Below are 14,993 nucleotides of genomic sequence, written 5' to 3' on the forward strand. Positions count from 1 at the left end.
CTGTTGGCCAGCTGTGTAATTTAGCTATCTCAGAACACCAGACTGAGACACCAACTTCTGTGTACTGTTTTCTTTTCCTATCATTTCCTGACTGAGATGTTTTCACAGCAAACTGCAGCTTGCAGTTGTTACAATAGAAGTCACTGAGCTATTGCCCTCAAGTGCAGCAGCAGAGAACAGAGGCAAAGACACAGTTATTATTTACTGAAAAGTAGCTATATTGTATAAACATTGCAAAAGTAGTGAGCTTGTAGCAATGTGAAGTTATCACCCATCAGATCGTGTGTCACTGAGTGGGTGCTGTTCTCTTTGGTGACTGAGGTGATGTCTCAAGGGTAACTTCTGTCTCCTTTTTGTTCAAGCAGAGGTTTATGTAGTCAGGCACACATGACCACTGTTTGGTTTCTTGAGATTTATGTCTTCTTGGCACACATGACCACTGTTTGGTCTCTTTAAAGATTGTGGGTTCTATACTTTCCCATACTGATCACATGTAAGGTTATTGGTTTGATTGTAGGATAACTGCACATTCATCATGTAAGCATTTGGGGAGGAGGGGAATACTCAAGGTGAAGAGTCGTAATATAGGCAGAAATGTTGCCTTAGACAATATTGGCCAATGTGCTGCTGTCCTAAAATAGTTCTCTGAGGCACACGCAACACCTGCTTCTTCCCAAGTACTTCTTCTCCTGTTACAATGTTATGTATGTATAGCAATTGCTGCTCACTCTCGTTACTTTCTGTTCAGTACATGCATAGCTTGCATGACTCTTGTGGCTACTAGCTGTGCTCCCATCACTGGCTGCAGGCCGTGCCTGCTGTTATCTCCAAGTTACTGGGATGGTCAGAAGTAAAACTTGATAGAATGTTACAGATATGGTCAGGCCTTGGTAGTTGTGTGTGATGAACGTGTACTGTTGCTAAATAGTAATTAGTTGGAAGGCTAATGTCCTAAATATGAAAGCTTGTAGATTCAAAAAGCCAGATTTAATGCATATACTGAACACCCAAAACTGGTCAGAAATCTAATTTCTTTTGTCTGTGTGAAATAATAATAGAGTAAACAATTAGAACAACTACTTCTTATGTTACGCTGAGCAGTAGTAATTTCAGTCTAGCAGTCTAATGATGGCCAAATATGAGAGAATTATCTTAAACCATCTCAAATGAACCCTAATTAAAACCTGGGGTTTAGCCCAGTAGTAGGTTATACAGGGGTGTTCCATCTGTGGGAGATAGTAGATAACACCCCAACAAAACAAAAGACAAACCCCAAATCTGAATATTTTGTGGATTGTTATTTGTGTGATTAGTACCACAAGTTCATCAGAAAGCAGAGTTTGCTTGATTGAAGAGGTGGCAGCTAAAGGAAGGTTGAGTTGTAAAAGACTGAATTATTTTATGTGATAAGAAGGAAAATGGAAAAGACTAAGGTGCAATTATCCCACAGAGATGGATATTTTTGGTGTGACAAGAAGGATAGTAATACTACAGTAATAATAAAAAAAAAAGTATAGGAGTAGACTTGACTAGGGAGACAAAGAATCTTTATATATTCTGTCACTGTGAGCATGTATTAGTAGCAAATACTCAAAAGGATTAGAAAGAGAGAGAGGCTGAGACACCAGTTCATTCTTATTTCCCCTTTAGCTCTACCTGAGGCTGTAAAAACTCAAGAGGGAACAACTGTCCTACTGCTTCTTGTTGCTTGAGGTCACAACAAAATTCAAGAAATTGTAGTGTGTGACAGGCTTTTTATTCATTTTGACATGTGTGTTGCGACAAAATTGGGAGTCTTAGAAGGAGTTTTGTTGATCTTGATGTAAAATTAAAAACAAGTAGGCATTTTCTGTAGAAAAGAGGAACTTCAAAACGGAATCTATATTCAAAAATGAGCAAGGCCCCATCTTGTTGAACACAGAAGGAATGCAACAAAAAAGATCCTTTGCTGAGCATACTAAAATTCTTCTGTCATTAGTCCTTGAAGTTCATCTCCATAGGTTCTTTTCAGATTTGTAAAGTCACTGAGATTTTCTAGTCTTTCTGATTGTTTGCTGTCTCCACCTTATTTTCACCACACAGCATCCATCTGAAACATCTTTGCTCTGCTTAGTCTTGCATTTACATTTGTTTCATGTGGAAACATTTATTTATATATCACAGAAACATAGAACTGAAATGAACTTTTTGAATAATTGAATCCATTTTGAACTGAAGTTCAATTTTGGAGCTAGTTATATTTTTTTTTCCTGTGCTTCTTTTGTCAAGGTGCTGATCTATTGATCTAATAATCTTCCTTCAGTTTTTCAGACTAAATGTATTTATATATTTCTAGATTTTCTTTTTCTTGTGTGCCAACAGTGTCACTTACCAATATACTTATAAAGAAGAATTATTTTCCTTTTCCACATTGACTTTCCTGGTATAAGTAACCTGAGTTTGTTTAGCTTCTATATGATTGGATCTTTGGTTTCCCCAGAACTTTGTCTTGTTTATACTCCTGCTGGCTGAGTCTGCCTTAAATATAGGTGCCAACCACTTCTTGGACAGTGACATAATACTTTCCTATTTCCTTGGCCAGCAATTGCTCAGCTTTCATAGGAAGGCCACACTGACATATTTTAAAGAAGATAAAGTCAACCTAGAGACCAACCTAAGAAGAAACAAGCTACACTTTTAACCCTTCTCTGAAGGCTGCAAAGTCTCTGACTGTGCTAGTAAATTAAATAGCCACCGTCAGTTCTCTAGCTTTGAGGTGAACTGAAAAAGCTGATGTGCACATAGCTAAACTAATTCTCTAGGATGACTTTGTACTGCCTACTGGGAACAGCTCTGGGCCTGTTTGGTATCCCAAGCCACGCTAAGGCCAGGTTCTGGTAGGTACGTGGCAGTATATTTCCCAGGTTCATGCAGAGTTAAAGGTGTGGTTGTGTGTCAGTGCAGTCACTCTCTGTGACATTTTAGAGAAAGTAATGAAATGACAGGTACTCAAGTGGTCACTAGTCTGTGTATTGGAATCAGTTAAAGAGGAGCTTTATACTGCTTTTGGTATTCTGAAAAATATTCTTTTTTGATGGTCTTCTTTTTCTTCAGTATGAGATTTTGGTTTTAAAAGAAATTTAATTTTAATTCAGAAAGAATTCCAGGAATATCTTTTCTCCTTAGAAGAATCATAGAATTGTTTATATTGGAAAAGTCCTTTCAAATTGAGTCCCACCATAAATACTGTCAAGACCACCACTAAGCCATGTCTCTATGCACCACGTCTACATCTTTAAAAAAACCTCCAGAGGTCATGACTCAACCACTTCCCTGGGCAGCCTGTTCCAATACTCAACAACAGTTTTGGTGAAGAATTTTTTCCTAGTATCCAGCCCAAATCTCCCCTGGAATAACTTGAGGTCATCTCATCTTGTCCTACTGCTTGTTACTTGGGAGAAGGGACTGGCACCCACCTCACTACAACCTCCTTTTAGATAGTTATAGAGAGTCATAAGGTCTCCCCTGAGCCTCCTTTTCTCCAGGCTGAAAAACCCCAGATCTCTCAGCTGCTCCTCTTAAGACTTGTTCTCTAGACACTTTACCAGCTTTACTGCCATTCTTTGGAAACACTCCAGCAGCTCAGTGTCTTTCGTGTATTGATGGGGCCAAAACGGAAGACAGTATTCGAGGAGTGGCCTTACCAGTGCGAATACAGAGGCACAATCACTTCCATGCTCCTTCTGGCTGTGCTGTTTTTGATAGAAGCCAGGATGCTGTTGGCTTTCTTGGCCATCTCAGCACACCGCTGGCTCGTGTTTGGTCAGCTGTGAACCAACACTCCAATGTCCTTTTCTGTCAGGTAGCTTTCCAGCCACTCTTCCCCAAGCCTGTTGCACTGCCCAGGGTGGTTGTGACCATTGGAATCACTAAGCTTTTATTTTAAATTGCTATGTAGGCTGTGGCTCATAGACACATTTTTGTGGTGCCATAGAATAAAAGTTTTAAATACTATTATTCTTTTGACCTGTCTCAATTGTTTTTCTTCTAGAAAATTTAATACATTCGCTTGGTGCTCAGATTTTATTAGATAAGTGAACCTGTTTACACAGGCAGGCTAGTTGTTGAAGAAGTGAACCTGACTTCCTTTGAAGAGTTGTTAATCTAGTAGTCTTGTCTGACAATGTATTTCTGGGTGTTAGATAGATCTGGCACCACACCGCAGCTCAGAGAACTACTCTGTGTGCCTGTGTCATGGACATTGTACCACTCATTAGCATTTTCATCATAACACCCGATGTAGAAAGTAGTACTAAAATTGTTAAAGCCACCACCTACAAACAAAAGGTCATCCACCACTTCAATGCCAAAGTTGCTGCAAGGATTGAACACGATGGGGACTGTGCACCATATGTTGGCAATGGGCTTGTAAGCTTCCACGCTTCAAAGCTAGTTGACTCCATCAATTCTGCCTACCTGTGAATGCCAAAGGTACAGAAATGAAATAGGTTTTTCCTCACTTGTTAAGTCAGCCAAATAATTTAATGCACAAGTGAAATGTTAACTGGTCCTACCTCACTGACGTCAGGTCGAGCATTGCTGAGAGCATGTGATCTCAGAACACAAGCTTGCTTACCACTGACTGCTCCCTTGTTCTTTCTGGAGCTTCCAAAAGTATTTTGTGCAACTGTCAGGTTTTACACTTCTACAGAGTTTAAATGCTGAACATGGAAAGGATAAATAGGACCAAGCAAATATCTGGTAAATGGCATTGGTTGGGGTCCCCTTGCTTTTGTTTCCAAGAGCAAACAAGGTGGTATAAGGCAGACAAAGCTGATTGGGTTGGTGAAATCAGAATAAGATGGGCCATGCATATTGAGGCTGTACATTTCTGCCAGTGCATTTATGATGAGAACTTCACATTCCTCATTGTCCTTCACATAATCATGCATTTTGATGTTGTGCATTAAGTATTCTGCTTGCATCAGTTTGACTGGCGCTAGCTCCAATGCCGGATGGCTTTGATTTCAGGCTACAGTGTTGTCTAAAAGCTTATTAGAGAACCAGAGAATTAATTTTTAGCTAGTTCAAAAAGGAGTGTGCAAGGATAAGTCTTCCAATGTCATGGCAGGGAGTGCCACTGCATTGGCACAGTGCTTTCCTGTGCAGGGACTGTAACTGCCCTAATGGCTGCTGCTGTTTGCATAGCATAGCTTGTCTAGGAAAATGTTTATGAACTTTTTGTATGTAGAGATAACATCATTCTATGTGGCCCTTCCTGGCTGTGAGGAGCAGTTAAGCTTTAGACATGAGGAAACATGCACTTAAAAGGTCAGCCCAACCCTAGCTAAGGATCTTCAACCTGTGTCCCAGCGCCAGCAATAGCCTAACGATCTGAAAGCTCATTTCTTTCTGTGCATGTTAGGAGGCTGCAGTTTCCTCCAGTTTTACAAGAAGTGCAAAGTGAGTGCAGAGCTGCCCAGGCCCATGCCGTGACAGCACTGATCTTTCCCATTGAGACCCCACTGTGTTGCCCCCTGCTCCTGCAGGTCGTGAGCAATCCATCTCAGAATAGCCTTGAACACGGTATCTCCTTGTTTCACACTGAGGTCATCCTTCTCAATGATGTGCATTAGCTCATTGTTGGAGAGGTCTAGAAACTCTGTAGATACTCCTCAAAGAGATGGAGGATGAACATATAGGTTACTTCTCACAGGTCAGGACATAAGTAATAATCTGTGAGTATACAGATGCCAATGCAGTTTTTCCAGGCATAGTTGAGATTTTAAGAACTTGCAGCATAGCCTGATGATGCTCATGACATTGAACTGGTCTTCTGTGATTAGTCAGCATTCTTTTTTCTTTTTTTTTTTTTTTTTTCCCCTCTTACATTCACAGTTTAAGCCATGCCCCTCAGTTTACTTGCAACCATTGTTGTTAATAAGTAATTATATTAACACGATGAAGTCTTGCATTGCACAAGAAACTACTCTGCAGTTCTCAGGCTAAGAGTTCTAAATTAGAAAGGCTACGGCTGAAGTATTAGGTAGAAGCCTGTAAAAATCTCTCCCCTGAGCTTCCAGCGTCAGGTAGAATTTAAGTGACCTAGTAAAGCCTGAAAGTGGTGCAGCATCATTTATTTAGCTGTCTGTGTGCTTCAAACAAATGTTTGAAAATGCTGTATTTTTTTTCTGTGGGAGTCTTAGCTCCATGGTAACCGTATCCAGTTTAACTCTTAAGGAATCTTTTCATCGCAGAGAAACCTTCTTATCTACTGATTAAATCTACTCCAGTTTAACAGTCTGCCTTTCCTTCCTACCTCTTCCCCTAAGCAAGGTTTTGTCAAATGTGAATGCAGTTCATCTCATTTAGATTGTCATTGCTTCAGAATAATTTTTCATGTTTTCCTTCTACAAGTAGAGAAAAACAGGGTAAGGACAAAGGAATGCTAAGATGATGAGTCAGGCTGTAGTCTCACAATTTGCAGGAACAGTACCTTTGAATTTGCCACCTTTGAAGTTCAGGTCATGGGAAATGAAAGTATGACGAGTATGGAAATATTCTTGCATGAAATGATGCTGAAATATTTGTGACCTTTAGAGAAGAAACTGCTGTGACAGAGATAATCTGCAGGTTACACAGGAATGCATTTCATTCTGTTTCATAGCATAAGATAAGTTGAAGGTGAAAGGTGTCAAATTCCTTTCTAAAGAATTATATTGAAGTGAAAGTCTCATGCTCAAAAAAGAAATTACACTAGGGGATGTAAGTTTTACAATAAGAAATGTACAAGGGTTTTGCAAGGAGTTCTGCACCCTAGTACATAAGAAATAAAGTAACCTTTGCACAGGCAAAGCTTGAGAAGCAAGTTCCTGGAAGAATATTCTAAGATAGCTGACTTCCAGATTTGCGTGGTAATTTGTGGAATGTACAAGAAAAGGAGGAGAAAGCTGTTGGTGGGTATTTTCTACTTTCCTCAAAACAACAGTGGTCACTATAAATCACAGAGAGATGTCAGTGGCTAGATCACTGATTTGAGTCAGCCGCCTGTGTATAACCAAGGAGGGAAAGTTCTGTCTGATGCCTGCTGCATACTCAACACAGATTTTCCCCCCGCCATGTATACCTGTTCTCAAGCAGACACTACATCAGTAATCTACAAGGGCATTAAATTCAACTGATATTACTCCTTCTGCCTACACTTCTGTTTTACCATCATTGATTATGATTAGTTTTTTTAGTTGTTGCTGTCATTATAATGAAGCCATACTGAAATACTGATGACTTGCCCGAGACCTTCACATGATTTTGTGTTGAAATGAATCTGTATGTTGCTGTTATGATAGGAGTCACAATAGATGGAATTTTTTTTACTTTTTTTTAGTCATTATTCTGAATTACTTTTTTCTACTTAGAAAGCATAGATATAAAAATTTAGCACAGCTTGAAAACTATACAAACTGTATTATAGATGAAATTGTTTTATTTGCTTGTATCATCAGAGACTTTAATAGTACTACATGTTTTGCTCTAGCTACACCATTTTTAAAGAATGTTCCATTTCTGTGGACCTGAATCTTACTAAAAGTAAAAATTGTTACTTTGAATTACTGACTGTCCCATGCTGCTTACAAAACAGTCAGAGAACTTGGATCCCTCTACTAGCTGAAAGTCTAAGCTTAGAAAACATAAGATTAAATGCCCTCTAGAATGATAATATCAATCGTTCTGTTAGTCAAGTCAAATCTGTTTCAAGTCCTGCCAGACAACCTGCTCTAACTGATGAGCAGAATAGGAGTCCCCTCTCACTTCTGTTTGTTAGGGATAACACACATGATGAGTTGTGGCTATAGCACTAGGAACTTGTATTTATATTTTTAACACTGAGCAGGTAAATTCAAATTGTTTTATACTCTCTGTGGCACTCACAACCAAAAAATGTGCAGATTAACCTCGCAGAATTGAGACATACTTTTTTTTTTTAAAAAAACCCCAAAACTTTCATGATCTTGCATTTCAAAGCTATGCTGTGTTTTATTAACTAAAATATTTTTGTGTTAGATATTCAGAGTGTACTTTCCTCTCTAAAAATAGGGAAAACACAGTTTTAAAGGCTGGTAGTGTAACTGGAAAGGATCTGTTGTCAGGTGACCCAGGAAGAGCCTTTCCTTACTTTTAATGTGCAATTATAAAATAAATGCTCATTGCTTATTTAAGTAGTGTATTTTCAAACCAATATAAAAATGATAGTGAGATACATAGCAATGATCTTTATATTATTTTGGTGTGCTAAATTGGTTTGGTTTTTTTTTTTAAGCCATGCTTTCAGACCTTTTCAAAAACTTGTTCTCTGGAGTAGAATTTCAGTGTGACATGAAAAATCAAAGTATGAATATTTCCTCACCTCTTTTATCCACCTTTACTGTTATTTCCACTGATGATATGCACTAGATGGAAATTTTATTTTGTTAATTTCATTTGCTTTGTATTTTTGGTGTAAACTTTCGCTAATTGTTTAAAAAATTAACGTAGTCTGAAATTGCTTCTGTTCCAATGTAATTAATCTTTATTCACTATCTGAACCAAGAGTGCAGTAAGTTTTTAATGTCTTAATGTGTGTCAACCCATAACTACTGTTGTTTAGTGGGACAAATTATCTTTTGTAACTGTTTTCAGGTACACAGTGAGAAATTCAGAGCAGCAGTTTTACTACTTCTCTTTTTTAGGGTAATAATAATTTGACTTGTTCTTTGTATCCCCAAACTGGTTGCCTGCTAATGCAACATCTGATTTATTGCAGCATTTTCTTAAATTTGGTGAATGGAAAACTTTATTTAAAATTAAGATTATTAGAGCCTCAAAGAAGAGGGAAGAAAAGGAGGATATTAAGTCTTCTGAATAACAATTTTGAATACCCTTTAAAAAAACCCAAACATGCTTTTAGGAGATTGTACTTAAATAAGACACCTTTGCTAATTTCTTTTCTTTTACAATAGTTGAAGCACTAAGTAAGTATTTTATATAGCTACATCTCTGTTTCTATAGAAACGAGTAGAATTAGATGGCTTCTCCTTCTATCTCAGATGACCCATAAGGCACAATAGTTTTGCAAGTCATACCACTTCCTACCTCAGCTTCAATCCACCAACTTCCTAATTCAAAAGAGAAAATGCAGCTTATTTATCCATGTGTATTTGACAGCTGCTTGCTTTTTTTTTCTTATTTTTGCTTTCCCATGAAATGATATAAGATTCACAGCCTTGGACCAACATTTGATTGTTTGTTGTGCTAGAATCTCAGACCCCAAGTCCTAATTAAAAAAGTCAATAAACTATCACATCTGTCTGGTAAATAGTTCTTGTAACTATAATCAAACATCATATGATAAAATTTAATATAATACAAAACCACCATAATTATCTTGATTATAATAATTATCTTGATTATTAAATTGATTTTCTTGAGTATTTATTATCAGGTTTGTGCTTCATTTATTTTTGAAAGTTATCTGTGAAAGCCAAGATGAGACCAAGCTATAGGAAATATATTATCTAGAAGGTAGGAAGCAGAAAAGAGTAGAACATTAGTATGCTTGACCAGTTCCAGTAGAAAAAAAGGGCTTGGGTAATAAATAAAAAGCACTGAATAAAATAAAATAGTTACTTAGCTGAAAGCATTGGAATTAAAATATGAGATTAACACTTGAACTGTGGAGAGACAAGAAATTATGTACTTTCTGTACCAAAAGCAGAAAAGTGGCAATCAAGTCATTGTATTTGTGCTATTAGACAAACAAAAGAAATTTAAGGAAGATATATTGGCAAGTTTCTCTGCAAGGAAGAAGGCAAAGAGAAATAAAGGCTTGTAAGAACAAGGGAGACAACAGTCTCTTCAAATGCAGTACAGGCTTCTCCCATTACCAAGTTTTTTGATCTATCGAGAACAGCCAGTTCAGTTCTGAGATGCTGAGTGTGAAATGTTTAATCAAAACTCTGAAAAGCACTTTATTTAAGAGGTAGGCTTTATTTTAAATTCTCAGCATATGTTATGCAGTGCAGGGTGAAATCTGTCTTGGGACAATGGTTTTTATTCTTTTTTTTAGAACAAAGAAAGAGTAACTTGAAGGCTATGCCATGAAGGTAGCTGAGGTCATGAATGGCTGACTGATCTGAATGTGAAAGATTTGTGGGATATGTTTTTCCCAGATATAGGGTTTAGAATAGGCTTGTGCAAACAAATTAGCTGTAAATGTTTATCTTAATATTGTATAATATTAACTAGAGATACATATGGAATACTTAAACTGTAGGTTGTACTTTTACTAGTGGTGTATTCCTTTTGAAGCATGCTACACTAGTCCAGGTATTTAAATAAAAATATACTAAAGTTTCTTAAGCAGTTTCTGGCTTAGCAAATGTAAATGCCAGTTTTTTGTTACAGTCCTAAACTAGCTCCAGTCAATGCAAGATATTTAAAAATAAACCCTTTTTAGAAGTTTGAGTCAGTCATTTATATAAATGACATACAATCACCATGAAAATATAGTGCTAGAGTGCTAGCTGTAGCAGATGACTCTAGTTTATGTAAATGGTTTTATCTTTTATAAATAACGAGACTTATCACTTCAATTTAAAATTAGGTTTTTTTGGAGTTATTCTATAATTCTGAAATTCTTGTATTCAGAAAATATTCTCTTACAACTCTTCTAGCACATTACCATCAAAGCGTTTCTTATGCCTGATGTTAAACAAGTGACAAGCCAGTCATGTAAAAAGAAATCAGATGTCCCAACTAGCATCACATGGAATTCAAAAGTTCAGCAAGTCTCTGTGTGGGAGTTTTCTCAGGCCTGCATTAAAAGATTAGTCCAGATACTTCCAACGTTCACAGCTGTGCCTTGTTTATGCTAATTTTACATTTTAATCCATGTCCAATCTTAATGGAATTTACAGAAGTATTTACATGTTCTTATTGTCTGGGTGACCTTATAACCCTTTTCAAATTTTTCTGTGTACAACAAATAGTTTATGCAATTCACTTAGTCGAGTATACTGCATTTTGAATCGCAGCTGGCTGAAAAGCTTTGGCAGTTATGCTAACAGTGCCTGTTTTCTGCAGTAGAAAATTTCTGTTCATGCTTCACCATATAATTTGGAGCTTTATGCACAGAACTGCTGCTTTCTGAACTTTGTTCTGATTTCTCTTGATGGCTTATGAAAACTGTTACTAGTACAATTAGTTTGATATGAAAATAATGTAACAATGTATTAGCTAATGGATATCCCAGCTATTCTCTCATAGTATAACCAGAAAAGATTGGAGGTATTCACAGAATCATAGAAGGGTTTGGTCGAAAGGGACCTTAAAGATCACCTAGTTTCAACCCACCTGCCACAGGCAAGGGACACCTCCCATGAGACCGGGTTGTGCAAGGCCCCATCCAGTCTGGTTTTGAACACCTTCAGTGATGGAGTATCCACAACTTCACTGGGCAACGTGTTCTGGTGTCTCACTATCCTCCTAGTGAAGAGCTTCGTCGTTACAGCTAACCTAAATCTACTGTGTTCCAGTTCAAAGCCATTACTCCTTGTCCCATCACTATAAGCCCTTGCAAAAAGTCCCTCCCCAGCTTTTTTGTAAGCCTCCTTCAGACAGTGGAAAGTTGCAATGAGGTATCCCCAGAGCCTTCTGTTCTCCAGGCTGAACAACTCCAGTAGTCTCAGCCTGTCCTTGTAGGAGAGGTATTCCAGCCCTCAGATAATCTTTGTGGCCTTCTCTAGACCCACACCAATAGGTCCATGTCCTTCTTGTGTTGGGGGCTCCAGAGCTGGATACCATAGTCCAGGTGGGGTCTCATGAGACTGGAGTAGAGGCAGAGCATCACCTCCCTTGACCTGTTGACCATGCTGCATTTGGTGCAGCTGAGGATAAGCTTAGCTTTCTGGGCTGCATTAACATGTTGTTTGCTTATGCTGAGCTTTCCATCAGCCAGTACTGCCATGTCTTTCTCCTCAGGACCACTCTCAGTCCACACTCCATCCAGCCTGTACTTATGCTTGCCCCGACCCAGGTGCAGGGCCTTGAACTTGGCCTTGTTGAACTTCATGAGGCTGGCATAGGCTCATCTCTCAAGCCTGTCAAGGTCCCACTGGATGGCACCCCTTTGCTCCAGCATGTCGAATGCACCACACAGCATGGTGCACTCATTTCCACCATCCATATCAACAACAAAGATGTTAAACAGCACCATTCCCAGTACTGACTGCCACTTCTCACTGGTCTTGGACATTGAGCCGCTGACCACAACTTTTTAAATTTTGATTGTACATGCTGTACAGTATTTTCCAGGAAGGACAGGGGAAAGGCTCAGTTTTGAACCAAACAATAATAATTATTGTATTAAAAAATGAAGTATGCTCTCTGGTTTGTCATATACATGCTATGAGTGCTTATGTTTTCTGATGTACATCTTAGACTGGAAACAGGATCTTAGTTTTATCTCAGGTATTTGTGCACTGGAAATGGTAGTGAAAAAGCTCTGTGATATAAGCCCTTCAGATTTAGTTGAGCACATTGCTTGTTGTATACAGTTCGTGAAATAACTACTGAAGAATACTTTTGTCTTGTACTTTCCTTCCTGTCAGGTTCTGTATCTGCTTTTCTGTTTCTTTTTGATTTCTGACAAATTGAGATGGAATTTGTCTTTTTATTCTGTTTTCCTCAGTTAGCTCCTGTGTTGGGGCAGGAGCTAATATCTGGGTAAAGAAGTAGAGATAATACCAGGGTACAAAGTGCCAGTGCATGAAGTGATCCAGTGAGGAAGGAGATAGATATGTAGCTTTTGAGGTACAAAGAAAGAAGGGTGCTACCATCTTGCAAATACATCATGTTCACCCATTTGTGGTTCCCATGCAGAACTCAAAAGCGAAGTGGTGGAGAGATAAAGATCCTGCTAAGCAGTAAAGAGCTGTACAACAAGGCAATAGGAGGCATAGTGATGGAGAAGTAGAGAAAAATGGGACATTTTGTTCCTCTGGCCATATGGGTATGTGTAAGAGGTGGTAAAAGCCACTGCTGCTAATGACAATACACAGGCTCTTTGTTTTTGGATATGCTTGTATGACATGAAGGTCTTTTGACTGGTGTGTGCCTCTTAAACAGATGCTCCCAGACTCTTGCAGACAAACTGAGACAGACGTGGTAAACAAGTCTCTAACCCATTACATTTTGCTGATCCTTACAGTTGGTGATCAAACAATGATGTAGCATATGTGAAATGACCTTTGAATGGAATATGTATGATGGCATACTTCAAAGAACAGAATTAGTGTAGGGATAAGGAGATCTTTGTTTTATGTTTAGGACTATTTAGAAATAAGGAACGAATTAACTTAATGGAGGTCTATTAGCACTACCCAGGACAGCACACAGTTGTATATTTTTCAGTAGAGACTCAGTTTAGTAACAGGCAGATCTTCAGTTTGCTATGCTTAAAAAAAAAAAAAAGCATTAGTTGGGCATTTGGTATATCTATGCCCGTCAGAAGCGGCCTGAACTCTCCTTTAACTGAGTAGAAACATGAGGTGGATGGTGAAGAAGACAGAATACACAGAGAAGCAGTTACAAGATTGACATGGTAAATGAAGAGTGAAGAAAATCAATATATGACAGAGACTGAGGTGAGAGATGATGCAAGGAAAGGACATGAGAGACAAGCAAAACTGAAAAGGAGGAACTGATAGCTAGGCTAGGTAAGTTTCATGTTTTGAAAGTATTCTTGTGGGAACTTCATGGAGAAGAGCAACAGTCTAAAACACATCTAAAATTATTAAGATTTTGTTGATTCTGTATAGAGTGCAACTTATAAATAGCTAGTGTCAGGCAGGTTGCTGTGAATCTTTGAAGTCACCTTTTGAGTTCGAAATAAAATGAAAAACACAAAAAAATTATTGGTACAGGCCTTAAGTTGATATTCTGTGAATTTTGTAACTAGAAATGCAACATTTTGAAAGAGAAAGACTGGGTGAAGTTTGTAGTGATGTGGAAACCTTGATCTAGAAATAGGAGGACACTTCAGCAGTTTTATTTGTCCTCATAAGCAGATTTTCCTTCAGTGGATATGGTTGAAAATAGAAGAACAAAATAATTGTGTTGGAGCTTCAGATGTCTGTGAGCCTTATACTAATGAACAGACACAGAACCAAGAAAGTAGAACTGAAGAGGTTTTTTTAAGTTTAGGTGTAATAGGTTATAAGTTTTCTATTATTCTAGCCAATTCTAATTTGAACTAATAAAACTGCTGTGTTGAAGATGGAGGAGAGAGTGTGAGAAAACTTGAACACGGCAAAGAGCTCTTTGCCACTCTAGTTGCAGTATAAAAAACTTGAGAGTCAACATAATTATTTTCATACCTACCTTTCTGTGAACATATAACTCTTTCATACTTTAGCATATTCCCTTTGTAGGGGACTGAACCAATAAAGCTTCAAAAAGGTCTGAAGTATTTGTCTGTGTGTGAGACAGTCAGTCTTACTTGAAACAGCCTTTTCTTTCTTACTATAATTAAAATCATGTCAACAGTCTCATCCGAAAAATTTAAAAAAAGTTAGAGTGATGTCCTTGCAGTGCGATTGCTTTTTCCACAGCATAAGTGTATCTAATTTATTTGCAGTATGTCTGCAAATAATACATTATCAGACTGTACTAATAAACTGTAGATGCCCATACAGTATGAGGAATTAAATCTCATAATTCCTGTCTTAGAATAACTGTTAGTGGTGTATGTCTGTCTCAGTCATATAATAGATGTAAAAGCTTACTCACTGCCTTACTGTGAAATCTGATTTTATAGATAACAGTATTTGGAAAACATGTTAAAACTTTTTTTTTTTTTTTTTTTATCAGATACAACATTTTTGATTTCTCCTATAAAACTGCAGACAAGTAGTCATATAGGATTGGTTAATATATTTGTAATCTTATTCAAAAATGCAAGTGCAGAAGGGCTAATTTCT

General features: G+C 37.8%; 1 protein-coding gene and 1 pseudogene across 1 annotated transcript in view; one reads left to right on the forward strand and one right to left on the reverse strand.

The window, feature by feature from the left end:
- LOC103768445 (ryanodine receptor 3-like) overlaps window positions 1-14,993 on the forward strand; it is a gene marked incomplete at its 3' end in the record, with an annotated part of 119,186 nt that overhangs the window by 11,942 nt on the left and 92,251 nt on the right.
- LOC103768444 lies at window positions 4,084-12,085 on the reverse strand (annotated as a pseudogene).

Source organism: Merops nubicus, unplaced genomic scaffold, assembly GCF_000691845.1.
Source record: "Merops nubicus isolate BGI_N331 unplaced genomic scaffold, ASM69184v1 scaffold1692, whole genome shotgun sequence".
Lineage (NCBI taxonomy): Eukaryota > Metazoa > Chordata > Aves > Coraciiformes > Meropidae > Merops > Merops nubicus.